The sequence below is a fragment of the Triturus cristatus genome, chromosome 5_2 (assembly GCF_964204655.1).
Source record: "Triturus cristatus chromosome 5_2, aTriCri1.1, whole genome shotgun sequence".
Taxonomy (NCBI): Eukaryota; Metazoa; Chordata; class Amphibia; order Caudata; family Salamandridae; genus Triturus; species Triturus cristatus.
Window position 1 is genome coordinate 973,156,581 of NC_140588.1, and position 16,039 is coordinate 973,172,619.

A 16,039-nucleotide genomic window follows, 5' to 3' on the forward strand; every position below is an offset into this window, starting at 1 on the left:
ACTCGACCGCACCTTCACTGGCGTTTTGAAAAAGGAAAATAAGGCATCGAGGAAGATGTGAGGTGACCTTCATGAAACTCCTGTTTTCACTTCAAAAGGTCTGGTGAAGCGGTTGATGACGGAGCGATGAGGAGGACAAGACGCTATTCTGGTGTTGAAGGCAGACTACGACTGGCACGGGTCAAGTAAGCTAACGGAGTGAGAGCGGCATTGAGGTGATTCTACTACGAGGAAGCGCTGGAGAACGAGCATAAAGGTGGAAAAGGAGAGAACGTACACACACACGAAGGGTAGACGAATCTTGGCTGGAGCGTGTATCTGGTGAGGAGCGCTGCGTTTCAGGCATCACTGTGAGTGAAGTGTGTGAGGAGAGATTACAACGCGCACACACGAACGGAAAACGGAGCTTTAAATGAGCGTTTACCTTGTGAGGAGCGCTGCGTTCCTGGCGTCGCTGGGAAAGAAGTGTGTGAGGAGAGCTTCCTACGCGTTAGAAGTCTTCCGGGTGAAACTGATTTACCGGTAAAACTGAAGGCGTTTTCAACGCAGCAGATTCCACGAATTTTGACAGCGAAATTTCTTTTGAAAAAAAAATTAAAAAAAACGTGTGAAGGGAAACAGCACCAGTGCTTCATAAATAGTTATTTATTCTCGATGGCAGAACTTTCAGTTCGGAGAGCCCTGTGTTTGGAAGCTACAGCAAGATAGGGGGCCTAAAAAAAAAAAAAAAGACTTTTGAGGATAAAGATAAACGGTGAGAGTTGCGGCGGATTGTGTAGAGACTGGAGGAAATAGTAAAGGTCATGCAAATAACCATTTTTTTCAGAGGGACAATATGAAACTGTGACAATTCTTGTAGCGTATTTATAGCAAATTAAGTGTGGAAAGCACATTCTTTTGTGTACAATAATATTCAAGGGGTAGCAGCAGGTGTTTTCTTCTTTCCCCTTTTACCCTGTTCATCATCCTGGTTTACATTTGGAAAAAATATGGCAGGTGCAGGCATGAGTCAACCCCCTGCGTTCTTGAATGAGGTAGGAGAACCAGAAATACCTTGGCACAGATGGGAGGGTATTTTTAAATCGTACCTCATTGCCATTGGTGGGGGTAATTTTTCAAATGTGAGAAAGCAGCACATTTTACTGCACAACCTGGGTGTTCAGGGAAGGAAAGTATTTGAGGACATCACAGGTAGATTAGTCGAGGATGAAACAGATGATGAGGAGGTAGGAGGGGATGTATATGAATACACATTGAGGAAGTTAGAGGAGCACTTCAGACATAGAACAAATGTTGTACTGGAAAGGCATAAATTTTTCAAAAGAAGCCAGAAGAGGGAGGAGAAAGTTTCGTCGTATGTAGCAGTCCTAAGAGGTCTATCAGCAACCTGTGAATTTGGAGTTTTAGCGGATTCGCTGATCAGGGACCAGTTGGTGCGGTGCACCAATGACAATAAGGTACAGGAGGAGTTGTTGACAAGGAATCCAGATTTAGAGGAGGCAATTAACATTGCTAAGGGCTTAGAACACACAGCCTTATGCATGAAAGAAATGAGAATATCCTCAAGTGAGAGCAGGGACAAAGGGGAAGCCAAAGCAGGAATGACAGAAGAGTCCATATGCAAAGTGGAGAGTAAAACTAAAGAGGTTCCCAGGAAACAGATGGAGAACTGGTTGTGCTCTAGGTGTGGCAGTCCAAATCACTTGGCAAATAATTGGAGGTGCCCAGCCAGGAACACAGTATGCAGGAAATGTGAAAGGAAGGGTCATTTGGCTAAGGTGTGTAAAGCGTTCATACCCAGAGTACATGAAATAGGGTGTGCTGAGTCAGAGTTGGCAGATGGTAAAACGTATATTTTCCAGGTTGGTCAGGGAAGCAATGAAGAGAAGGTGCACTATCCATCTTGTGAGGTTGTCTTAGAGGGGGAAAAATTTCAAATGTTTGCTGATTCGTGCTCACCATTTACACTCATTGAGGAGAAAGGATTTAAAGAAAAGTTCAATGATAAGAAATTAGAATTAGAGAAAGCAGACATCAATCCATTGGGTTACAACAAGGAACCTATTCATTTAGTGGGTATGGTGAGGATGAGAATAACTTTTAAGGATAGGCACACAGTAGGTAAAGTATACATCACCAAGCAAGGGTCGAATCTCCTAGGGTGGAAGCACCAGAAGGACTTGGGTATTACATTAGACCCGAACAATGTTGAACAGGTCATGTTGGTTGAACCGCAGGGTGTGAGCAACAATTTAATTAAAGAATTTCCAGAAGTGTTTTCGGACAAATTGGGCAGACTAAAAAATTACATGCACAAAATTGTTTTGAAAGAAGGAGCTAAACCGGTGGTGCACAAAACCCGGTCTATACCACTACTCATGAGGGAACCACTTCAGGAGGAACTTAGAAAGTTGGTAGGACAAGGGGTGATAGAGGAGATAGAGAGCTCAGAGTGGTTGGCACCTATTGTTATTACGACCAAGGACAAAGGAGGGAGCATCAGATTATGTGTGGACTTGAGAGGGTTGAATGAGAATATTATGGTGGATAGACATCCCTTACCAAGGATAAATGAAATGATGAGCACAATTCAGGGTGCAAAGTTTTTCAGTGTCCTTGACTTATCGTCGGCCTACCATCAGGTGGACCTACACCCAGAGTCACAGCTTTTGACGGCCTTCACCACCCCATTTGGAAATTTTAAATTCGTGAGGATGCCATTTGGATTGGCGTCGGCCGCTGCAGCATTCCAAAGAATAATGCAACATATCCTGAAGGATTGTAAGAAAATCTTGTGTTTCCAAGATGACATTTTGGTGTATGGTTCAAGTGAACAAGAACATGAGAAAAATGTGAAAATGGCGCTCAACAGATTGAAGGAGGCAGGATTTACTACAAAAGAAAGTAAATGCAAATTGGGTGTAACATCTGTGGAATATTTGGGGCACACCATCTCGGAAGAAGGAATAAAACCCAAGATCGATTTGGTGGAAGCAGTCAGGAAAGCAAGTACTCCCGTGTGTAGGGAGGAGGTCTTGTCATTCCTGGGCCTGGCAGAGTTTATGGCAAAGTATATAAGGAACTTCTCAATGATATCTCAGCCTCTAAGGGAGCTAATAAAGAAGGACTCAAGGTTCACTTGGGGGAAAGAGCAAGAGGAAGCTTTCAAACTTATAAAGGAAGCCATAATTTCAGCCCCATTCATAGGAAATTTTGAGGTGACAAGAGATACCTTAATAACAACGGATGCCAGTAGCAAGGGTATTGGAGCTACATTGTCTCAGAGGGTGGACAATAAAGTGCGGGTGGTAGCATTTGCATCAAGGTCATTATCAAGTGCAGAAGCAAACTACTCGACTGTAGAGAAAGAGGCATTAGCGGTGTACTGGGCAATAAGACATTTCAAGTTTTTTGTGTGGGGTACACCTTTCGAACTGTGCACAGATCACAAACCCCTACTGGCCATTTTCACTAGAAAGGAAATGGAGAATATGACTCCTCGCATTGCAAAATGGGTCCTGGGGCTACAAGGATACAACTTCAAGATGGTGTATTTACCAGGACCACAGAACAAGGTGGCGGATTTCCTATCAAGGTCTCCTATCGACATAGATGTAGGGGGGCAAAGGGAAAAGGAAGAAGTTCTGGAAATCTCAGTGAAAGCAGTGGATAAAGAACAATGGAACTTACATATGGAACAAGATGACATTATCAAGGCCGTAAAGAACTATGTACTCAAAGGATGGCCAACCAAGTGCAAAGCACTTCCGGAAGAAATACATCCCTACTGGAATGTCAGAGATGAGTTGTCAGTGGAAGGGGATTTTCTCCTTAAGTCAAGCAAGTTAGTGCCACCGGGGAGTCTCAGGAATCACATTATAGATCTTTCGCATGAAGGACACCTGGGCAAGAGTCTGTGCAAAGCCAGATTAAGAGCTGACTTTTGGTTTCCATGCATGGATCAATTGATGGAGGAGAAAGTTAATGAATGCGAGGCATGCGGTTTAAGTGACAAAAGCAAAGTGATCCGGCGGATTCCTCTGAGACCAGTAGGGGTACCTGAGGAACCATGGAACAAGCTGGGGCTGGACATTGCGGGCCCCCTGCATGGGTTAGGTACTCAGGAAACGTATGTTCTGGTCCTGATTGATTACTATTCAAATTGGATCACACATAAATTTGTGAGCAAAATCAACACGAGGTCTCTAATTGAATTTTTGACTGAGGTATTTTCCAAAGAAGGTATTCCAAACAGTATCATCACTGATAATGGGGTACAATTTGCATCAGAAGAAATGAAGGAATTTCTAGCTGATATGTCCATCACACACATTCGCACACCTTTGTATTGTCCTAAGGCCAACGGGAAGGTGGAGAGAGCGAATAGGCTGCTGAAAGGTTGCATTCAGCTGGCTACAACATCACACAAGCCAGTAGAATCAGCAGTAAGAGACATGTTGTGGTCCTACCATACCTCTCCCAACTTAGCCACGGGGTATTCTCCCTTTGAGCTTTTGAGGGGGAGAAAGGCGGGCACAAAGTTGTCTCCAAATTGGATGCCTCGAAGTAAATCAAGGGAAATCGATCCTAGCGAGTTTAAGGAGAAAGTGTTGGACAAACAGTGTAAATACAAGCAATGGTATGACAAGAAATGGGGGGCAAGACACAAGTTACTGGAACCGGGTCAAAGGGTGTGGATAAGAAAGCCCTTCGGCTGGGGCAGCAAAGGTGAAAAATACTTTCCTCCTGAGAAGATCAGGGAGATAAGGGGTAATGTAGTCATACTTGAGAATGGGAAAATGTGGAGTATGGATAGGGTGGCCACCAATCAGAGCGAAACCAGGTCTATAGTAGTAGACAAGACCTTGGGGCAGGGTGGTAGACAGGAAGTGGAGCAGGAGAGCAGGGGACAGAGATACAGAAATGCTCCCACATGGCATGAAGACTATATGATGTATTGAAGGACTTGCCTATGCTTTACTTTACAGGTTTCCATCTTATGCCACGTTTTGTGTTCACTTTGGGGAGGGAGATGTGTTGTATCTTTCCCTCTTGGTATGTCCCAGTTCCCCCCATCCCCTTCCCACTAGTGGTTTCTCCGTGGAATGTTCGGAGGAAGGCTCTGTTAGAATGTTGGGGAAGAGGCTGATCAGAGAGCCTCAGGAGGTGTACACCAGCGGCAAGCTGGAGATGTAGCTGTTCTATTCTTGTAATAAAGAAGAAGTTACTCACTGCGGTGTCACTCATCACTTCAACATTGTTCTGCTAAAACTGAAGGCTTTTGCCATCGTCCTATGAGGTTCTTGAACTGAGTACCCACAACCATACATCATAAGGATACTGCAATTCACCGCAGAGTCTCGTGGCCATGTAGAGGAGCTGAAGACCGAGTTTCTTTATAAGGGCATAGAATTCTGAGCTGATTTCCGATATCCTTTGAGCGAATGGCAGAAGATATTTTATTCCTTATAGTGCATTGGTTACACCACCAAGCTTCCCGCAAACCTCTTGCATCCTCTGGCTCCTTCCTATGATAGAAAAGGTATCTTTGCAGAGATGAAGAGGAAAAGCAGAATCTGTAGTGTGGCACTGAACTCACCAAAAAGCAGTTCATAATTTGTTGCAAAAATATATTGCTATCGGTTGAAAGTAAATTAGTTTAACAAGCATTGGCAAAGCCACCTATTGGCTTTGCCAATGGTTTAGCAACATGGCCAAAATAAAAAGAAAATCAAAAGCCTGTGACACGGCCTCCATGTCATTTTGTAGTCACACGCACCATGCATGCACATGACTACAAAATGACTCTGGTTCTATTTTAATTTTTAGTTACTGATCCAAGTTGGATCAGCAACTAAAAATAAAATAAAATGCATGAAAGCATTTTTTTTAAAGCAGGTGGGCGGAAGTAGCGGAAGCAACATGGGGAATGGAGGAGAAAATGGAGAAGCAGTACGGGGAGGGCGTGGTCGAACGGGAAAGCAACATGGAGGAGGATGTTGGGAGAAGGCTGCGGCAACATTGGAAGGGATGCAAAAGCAATGTGGGAAGGGTGGGAGCAAACGCGACACAGGGATTGTGGGAAAACAACACAGAGGGTGTGGGTAGGGGAAACAATGAGGAAAAGCACACAGGCAAGCACAAGAGGGAGGGGGTGGGGAGAAGTAGTCAGGCAACAGAGAGCAACACAGAGGGCAGGGGAGAGATATACATAAGGAAGACAGCTTAAACACACACACACACATACTCTAATGGAGTGCTTCCACAAAAGAAAACAGTATTATTCGGAAAGGAAGCAGTGGAAGCAGCGATGACAGCCAATCAAAGTGACTGCAAAGAGGCAATGCTCCATGGGATGGACAAACACAAGATTGACAAGCTGGGATACAAATAAGAGGCTAGCAAATGATAGTGACAAGTAAAGCCAAACAATGGTAGGCAGCGGCGGGTTCCAAGTCCCTCTAACGTCTTGGTAAGCCAAATATGTCTCTCAAAGGCAGCACATGTGCTGTCTAGTAGCCTGGACCTACAAATAGGCTGGAACTCAGAATGAGAGAAATGCGGTCTTTCATGTATGCAGAAAACATAAAGATGTTGCCATAAAGAACTGACACTTCATTCTGTTCACCCCACATCAGCCTTCTTTGCAGACACTGAATTCTCAACCTGTAGCGTCAATGCACATAAACAGATCAACCCTTCAAAAGAAACCTAGAAAGGAAACACACTGACCTCCGGTTTAGTTTTAAAATCAGATGTTTACAGGGAAAGAGCATCTCAAACATGACATGATGTACATGGGAGGAAGTTTGGCTGGTAAAAGACTGTAGAAATCAGAATGTGATGGGAAGGCGGTTTGGCACTTGTAATTTGGTTTTCCAGCTTTATAGCTGGTTTCTCATCTATTCACAATTTGCGGTGCAGGAACATGACACAATTTTACTAGAAGCACAAGATATTTTTGGCAAAGGCCAACTCTAGGATTAAACTACCATCTTCCTTCAGCCGGCTTCCATGTGCCAATGCCTGTGTCTTCCTCACTAGAGCACATCTGCTACATTATGAGAAAATCTGGAAAAAAGCATCGAATGAGCTGCTCAAGAATATTTTTTAAATATAGATTATTTGTGTGTTTTACGGGAAACACCAATTATGAAAAAAACTATAAATAAACCAGGCCACGTACACCTTGCCTTGAGACCTTTACATTGCATCAGGACTGTCCACGTTTGTATGTACATAAAGCACACACTTGACTGTAATCAGAGATTTATACATTTAATTTTTAGAATGACATATTTACAAGCACACTACATTTCACACGTTACATTTGGGACAGTGAGAATACGTGATTTGCTTAGATTCACACAAGTTACACAGTCATTTGAAGGAGCTGGGATTAGAACTCCAGTGCTCAGGTTCTGATGACAACAGTTTAGGAACCAAACATCACCTCCACGTTAATTCTTTTTGTCTGGATTCTAACCTGAATTTCACGAACATAGACTATACAAATTAATCCCATTTAAATGAATTGTATCCCACGTCGATACCCTAAAACCATGTCAAATGTTAGCCTTCATGGGCCAGCGTGCCCTACACGGTCACAGTTTACTAATCCAGAGCCATCACTCAGTTGTTGCTGTCTTCTGCTTTAAGAATTCATTAAAAAAAAAATTCCACCACGATTTGTATGTCCCCTCAGACACCTATTTCCGGTATGTTTTCGCGACTGCTAGACCAGATAATTTTTTTATTTTTTTGTCCAGGAAGAAGTATTTCAAACCGAAATGCCTTCACACGTATCAACCCGTTACCGATGGTTGCAAACTGAAGGGGGCAAACGAGAGACGAAAAAATATAACACAGCTATTAAACATACCCGGGGCACACATGCAAGAGAGAAACTGTGGACTAAACAATTTGCCATTTCCATAGCGTAGTCGTTTCTCGACTATCTCCAATCAGTTTTGAAAATTTTTAATATGAGGTCCGCTTAATGTACTGCAATACCCTGAAAAAGCCTCTTAAATGACGCCTCACCTGACATGTTTCAATTTTAGGCTGAATTAATGTTGGGTTTTTCCTACTGAGTTCCTGGGAGGCCCTCAGAAAATTGCTTCAGGGTTCATAGATCACTTCCTGTGGATGGAAGTAAACAATTGACAGGCACGTTCAATGGGAGTCTCTAAACAAACGTCTAGAAGGTAATTTATAGAAGATGACAGAGGCTGGCACGGAGAAGAGCACCAGTATTAGGAACGGGAAATCTGTTGTAGAAAATATTTCTTTGTATTTACATTTCAGGGGAGACTACTCTCACGAATGGCGCATATTTACACCATAATCTCCCTATAAAAGGCGTGGAGCCCCCACAAATGTGGGTTCTCCCCCCCACCAGTCCAGCTTTCAGAGGCACAAATCCAGGTTGAGCCTGGCCAGGGCTCTCGGCTTTCCACAGGGGAGAATTTGACACAGATCATGCTGTACACGAGGACTTGCTCCTGCGCAAGTCCCCAGAGGGACCATCGCCTCCAGCCATTAGTCTCGTCTGGCTGTAGTTTAGGATTCAGGGGCAAGGCAGTGTTGAAACTGTATGTGCCGTCTATCAACCTCACTTCAGGAGAGCCCCGGCAGCCAATGACGAGCCTCGTCCTCAACCTTCATCTATATTACACACCCGCCAAGCACTGATACAATGATGTGCTCACAGATCACGAACGCCCTGGGCGGGCACGGATATCGCTGCCCGGCAGCACGCTGACCGCAGTTCAGCAATCCGTGTATGCCATTAAACCCCAATGCCACGTGTTTTTAAAGATATAAATGTGAATACATATGGAAGGATGGAACCTGGCTACCACTACTGGTACAGGTGTGAAAAGTGTTCTGTTTAGCTATTATATATATTCATTATTATATGGGTCAACTACAAAATGGAGATCATTTTATGACAGCAACGTTCCTGTGTATCTGAACTTAAAGTTTCAGGAGTGCAGGGAACATAGGGCCATGTTGTATAATTTGTGCGTGGGATAAAACTGCACCGTGTCGCCTCCTGTAATATGCATCTTAATCAGACAGGGCGCTATAAATATGTACCACTTTTGGCCCACTCCAGAGTAGGAGCAGTAGCCTGGATTGCTATTGCTCTGCTCTGTTCTTTAAGACCACCCTCTACCTCCCGAACGGCATTTACAGCAGTGCCAGGGAGCTCTCATGGTAGCTCACGCCTCAAGCCCCTGTAAAGGTATTGGCCAGTGCAGCAGCGCAAGGTCCTAGACCGAGGGCTGATAATGCTGCTCTAACTGTGTGTACAGGCTCCCCTTCCTTTGCACGCCTGGGGTCCACAGCAGTGACATTTAGAGGATGACTGCACTCCATCCATGTGTGGCCCCCAATGGGCTCCTGGCTAAGTCTCATACAAATAGCAACACAGACTCAGTCTTGTCATCTACTTGGTTCCAAACCATAATATTTTGCTGTCTCTTGTCTTGTTCATAGTCATATTTGATGCGTGGTCAGGTCCTGCCACAGCTTGAGAAACCTGTTCTCACTCCATAGCGATTCTTACATAATGGTACAACAAGGTGCTTCTTCAAGACAACCTAAAGATATTAAAGGTTTCTGAGCAGGTTCATGAAACCAACCACACTAAAAGACCCTTCGTTAAAATGGCAACATATTAAAACAATTTGCTATCATAAGGTGTTGTTCAATCAATCAACCAAAGATTTGTAGAGCGTGGCAAATAAGCCATGAGGGTCTCAAGGCGCTGGAGTTGCTGATAGCTTTGTGGTGATCCGCTCATTCGAACAGCCAGGTCTTGAGTCCTTTCCTGAATTGCTGGAGCGATGAGGCGGTCCTGAGGGGTAGGGGAAGGTTGTTCAAGCTTTGGCCGCCAGATGTGAGAAGAAGCGTCCTCCACTTCGGGTTGGTGTCAGCGAGGAAGAGGGAGGTGGATTGTAGGTGTCTGGTCAGTTGGTGGAAGGTCATGTGTTTGTTGATGTATGCTGGTCCTTCGTATTATTAAACTCTTTTACGCCCAGACCGGCGTGCACGCGGTGAAATGCAGGCAAGAAATCGCTAGCTCTCTAGAAAAGGGCACAAATACAGAATATATCCCTACAGGTCTGCATAAGTCATCAACTGTAATACTGCAGCAGCTGCCATTCTGCTCCTTTGGTATACAGCGATCCATTGCCTTGAGTGGGGGCTTTTGCTGCATAATAAAGTTTAATAATTAAAGTATATGTAAGCATATCCGACTGAGAAGAAGCAGTGATCATACGTCACGATTCCCACAAGGGACGCTGTTCCTGCTCCGCTGTCCGTATTTCATCAGTTTAATTCTTTTTGTTTCTGTTGCCTCTCTGTAGCTGTAGGCGTACTGTCCCTCAAAGCTCCCAGAAGCTGCTGGAAGGAAGAGAGTGGCTACCACATAGAACACATAAATAATGTAATAAACCAATTAGAGCTGCCAATTCCTGGTGTAAGCTGGTGCATAACCAGAGAAGACCCCAGGGAATGTTTATTTATTCAGGCTTCTACTCTCTCAAACGATGGTACCTAACAGCAGAAGCTTGTTTTCATGATATCATACTGAGTAGCGCGAGAAATTACAGATCCTACATGAAAACTGCACGTGTGAAAGTTGAAAGCAGTATTGTAAAAAAACACAGTAGTGGCTGCTGCAGAGCAGCAGTAGTGGGGCGGGCGGTGGTTGAAAAAAGGGGGGACAAAATGCAAATTTAAACTTACCTTACCAGCGGCCGCCTCTTCTCCATCCTTCTTGCCACGATGCAGGAACAGGAGGCACCCAGGCTTCCAGACTACTCTAGCCAATCACGACGCTGCTGATAGCAGCTCCGTGATTGGTCTGAGCGCCGTGGTTCAGCGCTCAGATGGGGACTTGTGTATGTTCTCTTCCCAGCTGTTGGAGGAAAGTGCGCATGACTGTTTGGCTGGCCCAAGACGGCCGGCCAAGCTGTCATGTGCACTTGTTGAGTGCCTACCACTCCTCCCCTGCTCTGTGGGCGGCCCCGCCCGCACCCACAGAGCCGCTAAGGAAAAATAAAATGATAATAACGTGGCGTTATTATCATTTTATTTTTCTTGTGGGGCGACGCGCCTCTGTCTTAGCGGAGGAGCCGCCCCTGGTGAAACAGATCACAATGACCCGCTAGGTGAAGTACATATTTGTCTTGAATGGTAATATTCTTCAGGAAACATAGGGTGCACCCTAATATTACTAAACTTGGTATACTTTTACCAAGTGGAATTAGGCTGTTCTTTTATAAATGTTCGGCTGATACATCGAGGTACGAGGCAAAGAAATAGAACTGTTAGGAGGAATACTATTGCGAGAATTAGAGCAGGTGAAAAGAACCCCTAAAGGTGGGAAGGCCCCTTGAAGCAAAATATTGATCCAGTCCCTAATAGACAAAAAGAACAAAGCCCTCTAACCTATAACAATGCATGGGCTTTTGCAGCCTCAAGAACACAGCTTGGCCTGTCGCCACTGCAAGCTAAAACTTGGCACAAAATGCGTGACAAATTCAGAGAATTGAGCAGTAGAGGTAAACAAGTCACACATTCACTCACCTCTCTTACATACGCACAATATCGCACACCTCCTTCATTATGCCTATACGTTTTGTGCTTTAAACACTGCGTTCTCCATATTTTCTTTGGCTGAATAGAACAACAACAGTTTATCCTTCAACTTTGTCATGTTGGCAACTTCCTTCCCTGCTAGCACCACACCTGAGCAAAGGTACCTATGTGCGTACAACATTTTAAACTATTCTGTGTACACAATTGGCTTAGTGTCCTGTGCCACACGTTTTGAGTGGCTGGTTGCAGGTAAGAGTGAACATAAGGCTTGGAGGCCATTGTGGGGTGTTACATCAGTAGTGTTTATCCAAAGTGCTGTATAAGTTAGAGAAATAGACACTGTGGGCAAAGTGTACATTTCTATATACACGTCTATAGAGGTTGATAATGTTCTTGGTTGGTCTTGTCAAAAAGAGCTAAACAAACTTGATTACAATGTGCGCAGAGTTCCTGCCCCAAACCATCAGGCCAAAGCAAAAGCAGATGTGGGAACACTATGCGTTGGCATCGCAACAGAGAAAGCAGGAGTCACTAAAAGATCTGGGCCTTTGAAGAGATGCTGAAGACAACCTGGAAACAGAGGAGGTCCAAGGGGAAGAGCCAGAGCTCAAGGAGAACGTCGCGAGCCAGATTGACAGCCGCAGAAAAGCGCAGCGGTAGGATCACAGACTGAAGGTAACCCTTCTGTCGCGAGAAACAGTCGAGCTGAAGAATTTGGATTCAAAGAAACTTGCAATGACGCCGAAATCACCGACGCCAGAGTGAAACCCAAGGAACCACATGGGTCTACGACAAGGGGCGCCGATGGGGGAATACCATTGAAACCTGCTTGGACCTCGAGAGAGGATCAAAAAGCATGGGAGGGAGACAGCGAAAGTCAGGTTGACGCCGCCCGCTAAGATGGGAGGTATTACGAAGTAGAAGAGTCATTCGGCGTTTACACCAAAAACAGCCAAGGCACCGAGACACCCGACCTCCACATTGAAAAGTTCCTCTGCATCAAGGTCTAAACAAAGAGATGAAGCAGATCTTGACAAATAAAGAACATCTCTTGTGGGAGAGAGAAAAAGGAAGCGTCTGGAAGCCCAAGTCAAAGCCCTAATTACAAAGAAGAGGGAATTCAACAAGTCTCTTCAGGGCCACATCCACTGAAGAGGCAGGAGGAAGCACAGGAAACAGAAGAGCTGGACTTGGAACATCCCGCTACCCCAGAGCTCCCAGAAGACTCAGAGCAGGATTACTTTGACCTGGAAGAAGAACATCAGGAAGGTCTGTCACACATGGGAGATGCAACAGAGGACTGGCAAGAGAGCTATGCAGACTCACCAAAGGTTTAAATATTATCCATCTAAACCATCATATGTTATTTGTTTAGATGCTAATGGGTCTCTGTTTTATTTTATTCTATCTGTCATAATATGTACATAGGATCATAACAATTGTATCTAAAAGTGCTTCACTATTGAAATATTGAGGAAAATATAAAGCTAAAATAAATATTGATTTTTCTTTATTTTATTAAAATTCACAGATAAATTAGCTTTATGTACAGCTATACTTGATATTCTGAGTTTCTAATTATCTAGCCATACATGCACATATGGGATTTTATACATACAACTTCATATCTCTTTATTATTTTCCTTATACATGTATACCCTTTCTATGTAGGTATGTATCTATAAATATACTTTATTCGTACTGTAGAAAAAAAACTTAAACTCTCTCTCATCCTATGCCCCTCTCTCTCTCAATATATCCTCTACCTCTACTCTTGAACTCATCCTAAACCTTTTTCTACTACTATCACCCCCCCTAATAACCATTTCTTGACTCTTCGCTCCTCGTTCCCTCCTGACTCACCCCAAATCTCATTCTACTACCATGATCTCTTAAATAACCTTTCTAGACTTTTCCCTCCTCTGTCCCTTTTTGACTCACCCCAAATCTCTTTTTACTACTATGTTCTTCCAAATAACACTTTCTAGACTTTTCCCTGTTGTAGCCCTCCTTTGACTCATCCCAAACCTCATTTTACTACTACGATCTCACTGCTAACCCTTTCTAGACTCTTCCCTCCTCTATACCTCATGTGACTCATCCCATACCTCATCTTGCTACTATGGTCTCCCAAATAACACTTTCTAGACTCTTCCCCCCTATATCCCTCCTTTATACTTTTCAATCAAACAAACAGACTCACATGTCTACCGCTCAAACGAACAACTTACATTTCCCAATACTAATCCACCACTAATCCTTTTTGGGTTTCAGAGTAGTGTGCTTCTCGCCGAAAAGAGCTTTCCAATACAATATAATGGACAGCCAAAGGGGTAATCCTGAGATTTGAATAAGGATACAGCAGTGGAGGTGTTCTGAGAGGTATTTTGAGAAAACTAGAGTATTCCAAAAATAAATTTATATGATCAAACTGATATCTATGGAATTTCCAGAGTGCTTAAAATGTTACACATTTCTACTTCAGCGAGGAAACCTGCATCTGAAAAACTTTGATGGTTGTGTGAAGAAGGAGAAATTCAGCTGGTAAACGAGATCACTCCCATGCTCGTTGATAAGAAGTGCAATGGAATCATTAGATTATGAAGTGACTTTAGGGGCCTCCAAACATGTATGGTAGTTGATTGATTTCCCTTCTCACACAAATTCAATAATTCCACTCACTGTTCCACACACCAGATTGTAGAAAAGAGAATTAGATGGCGTCCACTCATAAGGAAAAGGCTATCTCTTACTAACTGAAAATTCCACAAATATAAAATCCAACAGTCATTCTGCCTGAATTCTTCGCATACCTGCATGTCCAACATGGTGCATGGAGAATAAATACAAATATGCCTGTGCTCCATGCCCCTTACCAAAGGCAAGGTGAGCCAGAACACTGCTCAAAGCAAGGGAGGAAGCCCTTCTAAAGCACCAGACATCAGAAGATTGGGAACACCCACAGCATCAGAGGGAAGCCTGTTTGTTGTAAGATGGGTCAAAAAGGAAGTCATAAGAGTTAGTAACAAAATGTACACATCCCAAAAAGTAGTGGGCACTCAGATAATATTAAAACATCCAAAGTATAAGTGAGCATGACTGACTAAGACTCAGCAAGAATAATCATATGTCTAGGGCCTTGGAAGCGGTACGTAAATAATGGACATGAGTGGTTGTCAGAAGTGGAGTCAAGAAGAGCCTGTCAGTGGATCCCCATCGCTCATAGTAGGACTTTCCTCTTTCTTGCAGACGCACGCTTTTAGCCCACAGCTTACAGCTCATCAAGTGTGTGTGCATCAATATGACCTGCCTGATATTTGCTACAGCATGCACATCCTTCCTCCCTGACTGGTGGCGCTCTATGAAAACATTGGACATTTGACAATAACGCCTCATGTAGGTCAAGGGTTAGTCGAGCTGCCATTCAAAATCTTCATGAAATCAGCAGTGCAAGACTTTAATTTTTGATCGAGTGAAAAGGGGCATCTTTGCTACCACTTCCACATCTCGAATCATCGTAACTTGTAAATGTCGCTCCTGTATGGTGTCGACGCGGAGAAGTCTTTATTTGGGACTGCACAGCGGCGAATGCTCAGACAAAGGCTCCATCCGTCGCCTGGATACACCATCCATTTCAGCTCCGGTGGGTCCCAAAAAGAGGTGTGTGATTAACATGCTAACGAATACATTCAATGGTCAGAGCTAAATAAGCTCTGTACTGGAGGGTTCTGCGCGACTGATGGCATAACCATGATAATACATGTAATTATCAGGTGCTGGGTGGCGATTAGTCAATCAAGAAGCCCTACTTCTTTTAAATTCCAGACATTATAATCATGCAGAGAGATACTCCCAGAGGAGATCTGCATTCTCTGCTGCTCCAGACGAAATGATCTCGTTTAAAAATAAACTCAGATGATGTTAATTTACGGTTTACCCTGCGCTGTCATGGACTAGGAGAGGATAAACCCTGGCGTCAGCCATCTTCCTTTGTTTATTTCAGTACAAGGAGGTCTTTCTATTACCTCATGAAAAGGTGAGTCAGAGTCAGCAAAAAGGCGTCCAGATGTCAGTCATTGTTTTAGTTACAGTTCTTTTCTGTTCCTGAGTATTGATTTTCCTTCACCATTAGCTTCACATCGTTCTATAATGGGCTCTGTTAGCAGTAAGATGCGCTTATATTGTCAGGCAGTGTGTACTGTGAGCTCAGAAAACCGACACGGGTAAATGAATCACGGGTTTTCCACATGCTATCCCAATTTCTGTGTTGGGTAACACTTCTGTGACTCACAAAAATGCATAGAAATGGAATGTGCTACCTCTTGCTTTCTGGTACGGTGACCACCTAACTTCGGGTCACCGTACCAGAAAGCAAGAGGTAGCACATTCCATTTCTATGCATTTTCAATGTCCGTGGATTTGC

The 16,039-nt window shown here is 43.9% G+C and overlaps 1 protein-coding gene across 17 annotated transcripts in view; it reads right to left on the minus strand.

The window, feature by feature from the left end:
• The window catches only part of DCX (doublecortin), a 392,216-nt gene that overhangs the window by 290,154 nt on the left and 86,023 nt on the right, over positions 1-16,039 (minus strand). The gene's annotated exons all lie outside the window — the stretch shown is intronic.